At 34.6% G+C, this 5,884-nt stretch overlaps 1 protein-coding gene across 6 annotated transcripts in view; it reads left to right on the forward strand.

The window, feature by feature from the left end:
* The window catches only part of LOC110452888 (serine/threonine-protein kinase 11-interacting protein-like), a 36,180-nt gene extending 31,526 nt beyond the window's left edge, over positions 1-4,654 (forward strand). For all 6 annotated transcript variants that reach the window (XM_021501617.1, XM_021501621.1, XM_021501619.1 and 3 more), the window contains one exon: positions 11-4,654. The gene's annotated coding sequence lies outside the window, so the exon portion shown is untranslated. The remainder of the gene's footprint in view (positions 1-10) is intronic.
* The last annotated feature ends 1,230 nt before the right edge of the window (positions 4,655-5,884 follow it).

Consider the following 5,884-nt stretch of genomic DNA (forward strand, 5'->3'; position numbering starts at 1 on the left):
GTATGTGAAGGTTTATATACCCATCAGACCAGACAGGTGTTGGTATGTGAAGGTTTATATACCCATCAGACCAGACAGGTGTTGGTATGTGAAGGTTTATATACCCATCATACCAGACAGGTGTTAATGTATGTGAAGGTTTATATACCCATCAGACCAGACAGGTGTTTGCATGTAAAGGTTTATAAATCTGTTGGACCAGACAGGTGTTTTTATGTGAAGGTTTATAAATCTGTCAGACAAGACAGGTGTTTGTATGTGAAGGTTTATAAATCTGTTAGACGAGACAGGTGTTTGTATGTGAAGGTTTATAAATCTGTTAGACGAGCAGGTGTTTGGTGTATGAAATGGTACCTTATGAGGACTAGTCAGACCAGAAGGGTATGGTCAAGGCTACTTATACCAGGTATGGATGTGATAATGTCTACATTTTTGTAATGCGATGTTGATATGCTGTGTATGTTATATGACCTATTGAAGTTCATGGACAATAAGTTTTTCCTACAAGCGCTTTCACTCTTTTTACTGGTTCTTCAGGTAGTAATTACATATAAGGAAATACTATTATATGCATGTATATGCATACCTATTTAAAATGCATTCCATGTTTAACCTAGATTCAATAAATTCGTTTGACTCTCTAAGCAGGTTTATTAGAATCTCGGGAAAATTGGAGAATTGTTCAAATATCATATTTTGTTTGGTGTACTTTCCTGAATGTCAATACTGTATTGAAACAACCTCAGAGTTAGATAATTAATAACCGATTCTTATGACAGGTGTTATTTATATAATTGAGTTTTTCGTTGTCATTTTTAATGAAATCTTTCAAAATTGATGGTCTCCCAGTAACTCAAGTTGTGCCTAGAACCAAACGAGTGCTATAATTAAGCATGGTTGTAACAAAGCCCTAGAAATGTTGGTCACTATGGGCAAATGTTGGTCACTATGGGCAAATGTTGGTCACTATGGGCAAATGTTGGTATAAAAGTTTGATACTCATGCATACAAGGTACATGTTTTTCCTTGCTAAGGGCACACAAATGTAAGTTTGCTTTAGACAAGAATTTGCATATACATGTACCAGTAAACATGTTTCAGTGAACTGTGTATTCAGTGTTGGGTTTAATAAAGAATCTATCTTTGATATTTGAAGCATGCTGAATATTGATCAACTCAGAGGAAGCTTTGCACTCTCCAATTCCATTTTTGTTTTTTGTTAATATTTTCATGTATCATGTCTTCGTCTAATACTAGAAAAATATGAATTATTTCTTTGTTGCTGACATTACAAAAAATTGTATTGTTGTTGGCCGAAACTAATGGGCGCTAACACTGCCATCTTACAACTAGGCATTGTATATGGCTTTGTATTATTCAAAATATGACTTCATATGCAGTGATATTTGATATGATGTATGAAATATTTCTTTGTGTGCAATAAATACATTGTTTTCATATTTCCATGACATAGAGTATGCATTGTGTTATCAGCTTACATTGTAGCCAGTACACTCTGATTATGCCCTTGAATAAGATACAAAGAGCTGATGAATGAGTGACAGTGTATGGAATGAATAAGTTTCAGAGTTTACGAATAAGTTACCAATCAAGCTTGTGAATAAGTTATATACTAAGCCTTTGTGTAAGTTACTGACAAGAGTTTTAGAGTTAATGGAATGAAAAAGTCCCCGAGTTTACAAATAAGTACCCAATGAAGCTTGTGAATAAGTTATATATTAAGCTTTTGTATAAGTTACTGACAAAGCTTGTGAATAAGTTATATACTAAGCTTTTGTGTAAGTTACTGACAAGAGTTTTAGAGTTCATGGAATGAAAAAGTCCCCGAGTTTACAAATAAGTACCCAATGAAGCTTGTGAATAAGTTATATATTAAGCTTTTGTATAAGTTACTGACAAAGCTTGTGAATAAGTTATATACTAAGCTTTTGTGTAAGTTACTGACAAATTTACTATATATAAGGATTTCCGCTATTATACTATTCGCAGAACATGAAATATACCTCCTTTTTATGCCATGGTTATAATCTGTTGCAATGCTCACTGCAATGATAAGTTCAGCAAAACAAAAAAATATATATATAAAACATACAGTCACATGGAAGATAATCATCAGAAGATTAAACTTCAACATGTTTACTTCCCAATCACCAACAACACATTGTGGTGAGGAAGGCCTTCATTACATGTATAGACACATAATAGTTACAGATAACTATCTGTAAGTAGTGAAATGTTATAGATGAATTATCACATTACATCATAAAAAAAAACCACAGTAAACCATTGTATATAAGTTATGTACTACTACAGTTCTTCGTCATCATGTTTGGTATATTTGTGCTTATGAAACATTTAAACCTGCTCATGTGATCACCTCTATTAAGAGACCACCTTTGTTTAGAGATCATTTTTAATGTTTTACATTGTGACATTTCCTATGGGAAAGGAATTAATATTAGTTCTAAGCTTGTGTCAATCCCTCGGACACTACATGTATATAATAACCTTTCCTCATTATTGAATAAAATACTGGTTATATAACAATTCCATATTGAACAGAACCTGTATTGAGAGACAGCTTAATTGTGCTAATACTATTCTCTGGGTTGTGGGTTTGAAGCCCTCGTACTAGGGGCAGTCGACAGGTACTCGCCACAGGTCAGTGTTTCTTCTTCAGGAAGTTCAGCTTTCCTCCACCACCAAAACCTGGCACGTCCTTATATGACCATAGCCCCTAATAGGACGTTAAACACAGATAAACACAAGGTCTCTCAATACAAGTGATAAGGTATCGTAAGTAATTTGACAGCTTAAAAGTTCATCAAGACTTCATCTGATTAAGTCTTTGTAAAGAATTAGATACCATATGCTTCAGTGTTCAGGCGTATATGCTATTGATATCCTCCATGTGGCTTGCAATATTTGATGAATAATATAATGTAAAATTGGTGATTATTTTCTCAATAACCTTCAAAGGTTAGGATTCACTGTGTGCATGAATGGAAATGGTGGCAATTATGACATGTTTAACAACAGGTGGTTTATCATCTTAACATCTTACAAAATGTCCAAGTTCTAATTGGGATAAAATATAAACATTATTTGCATTACAATAATTATTAAACAACTATCTTCCAACTTATATTAATTGCTATTGTTGGCCAAGATGGAAGCAAGTAGATGGTGTTAATTTGGGAAAAACTAGAGTATTTAGAGGAAACCCATGTGGACAGGCAGGTGACCCCCGTAACCTTTCCAAAAACCCTGGCCGACTTTGTGAAAGATGAATGTGCTTTCTATTTCACCACCTGACCAACCCAAGTAAATCCGGTAACATCACAGACAACGTCCAAAGTGAGGGTCATCGAAATTCAAGGAGATGCCAGTCATAAGTTCAATAATAAGCTAACATCACAGACGTGCAAAGTGAGACTAGTTGACATTCGCGGTGAGGCTAGTCATAAGTTTGACAATACCTTGTATACTAACATAACAATCGGCTTCCAACTTGAGGCCAGTTGTAAGTAGAAAAAGTTCTTAAATATTGCAACATAATTGATGTGGTCAACTTTAATTGTGAAGCCCATGAGTGTTTATAATGTATGCCAGGAATATGTATAACTTTATATTATGTGAGTCTTCTTAGCTTTACTTAAAAGCATGTTACCATCCAGGTTGTTATATAATGTTATATACGTACAGGTACGTGTATGCCACATGTTATGGTGGAGCAAACATTAAATAAAAAATGACGTTTTACAATTTATTTCAGAAGCCGATGAGTCCTTACATGTACAATACATGCCCAGAATATAAATCAAATTATCTAATGTGAGACTTAATTCTACTTAAAAGCATGTTAAAAAATATGTCAAGTTTGCAATACATTATATGGTATACCTGGAAATGTTCTCCACCGTTTAATTTTCACCGTTTTCGCTTCTCCACCGTTTAATTTTCACCGTTTTCGCTTTTGCAATGAGGGCGAATTTTTCATGATAGTTCACAACATACAATATCTAGTTCTTACATGTCAAGGGTGAAATTAACACTGACAGATGTGGATTTTACCAATGAAAGGCAAATGTTTTCCAGTATACAGTCATTAAAAGTGTACCACCATAAAGCTCATGATTTAACTCCAAAAGTGTTCAGTTCATTTTTATTTACTTTTAACATTCCATTGTGCCAGATAGAACTTTTTTGTGTAAATGATAGTCATCTTCTCTACCAAAGAAGCCCTATTTTGTTTTTTTGGTATATATAATACAGTAGCATCCCGAAGACCACCACATTTAGTAATGCAAGTTTATTCATTCAGCTTTTTATATACAACTATGTATTGTTCAATACCAAGGAGACAAGGTTTTGGCCTGTTGTTCACACACATATAACTCAACCTGAAAACCTCAAAATGTAGCCTTTTGACAAATTACGTTATGTTACATCCCATGAAATCATTTTGTAGCCTAGGCCTGTGACAGTATAATACATTTGATCTTCAGAAAGACCAGTGTATGAAATGGTGTATCTTTATGAAATGAATTTATACTTAAAGTTTGTTCAAGAAGGATAATGAAATTTCAGATATTTCTAATCATATTTTGTTTAACGCATTTACCCCTGAAATTTCATAATGAACTATTCCAGCCTTTGAATTGGAAGAGTTCAAATGTGTTTTCAGGGGTGAATGAGTTAAACTTAATTGTAGCTATATGAGTTAATGTTGGTATTTATTGTCTTAATAAACCGATAGAGACGTCTCCAATTGTACTTAATGAAAGCAAGAGAAAAGTACATCTGTAGTAGGATAGTGTGGGTCAGGATGTTGAAGGAATGGATTGATTGTAATGTACCCATTGCTATTTGTTACTTGTACCTGTTATAAGTTGCATTTCACTAAAATAGTTGTCATGTTCCATTTATTAAGTGTGATACTGTATATGTATGTTTGTGATTATTGATTATGAAATAAATATGGGTTTCAGAAATGCCCTGTGGCTGAAAAAGCGTTGCATCTATATTTTATTAAGTCACATGAGTCACAGAAAAATGGGGGATAATAATCAGCGTATGGTGAGATCAAGATCTATACTCACATAGTGCCTGACCTCTCAAGGGACAGATGAGAAAAACGTGTGGCACAGTGTTCAGGGGTAATCAGCCTATGGTGAGATCAAGATCTATACTCACAAAGTGCCTGACCTCTCAAGGGACAGAGGAGCAAAACGTGTGGCACAGTGTTGAACGTTGAAATGACATCTCTGTAACTAATGAGGTTTGTCCATCATGCCATAAAATAATCGTTAGATGATGAAGATCTAAAAGTATACTCAAGAAGGGGCTGAGGGGTGTTGCCGTTAGGGAACAAAGGCTGTGAAACCTTTAAACAACATCTCTGAAAGTTAGTGTTGGACTTTCACCAGCATGTCATAAAGTTATCATTTACTGCAGAACCTTCAAATGACATCTCTGAACTTACAAGCGAATTAAGAACAGCATTAGTAGAGAGATTTGAACACGATGTTCAAATTATATCCGCAAAACTCTCAGCTGTGGAGGGGGCATATTGTAAATTGTCAAATAACATCTTCTTTGAAACGTATAGGTGGGTTTTGACCAAGATTCTATGAAATGATTTTTAGGGCAAGTACTAGCCCGAGTTTCTTCTGGCTCTGACACCAGATTTTGACAGATAAATGTATCTGTCAAAATATCAGGGCCAGATGAAACTCTATAGAGCAAGAAGTTAGTTTATGTCCTGTTAAAGCATCAATCATCCGTCTGGCGCCAACTTTTTACTTTGAACAACTTTCTTCTTATCACCAAGAGGCCTAACATGATCTGAAGCATGCTGAGA

The sequence above is a fragment of the Mizuhopecten yessoensis genome, unplaced genomic scaffold (assembly GCF_002113885.1).
Source record: "Mizuhopecten yessoensis strain PY_sf001 unplaced genomic scaffold, ASM211388v2 scaffold6967, whole genome shotgun sequence".
In the NCBI taxonomy this organism is placed as follows: domain Eukaryota; kingdom Metazoa; phylum Mollusca; class Bivalvia; order Pectinida; family Pectinidae; genus Mizuhopecten; species Mizuhopecten yessoensis.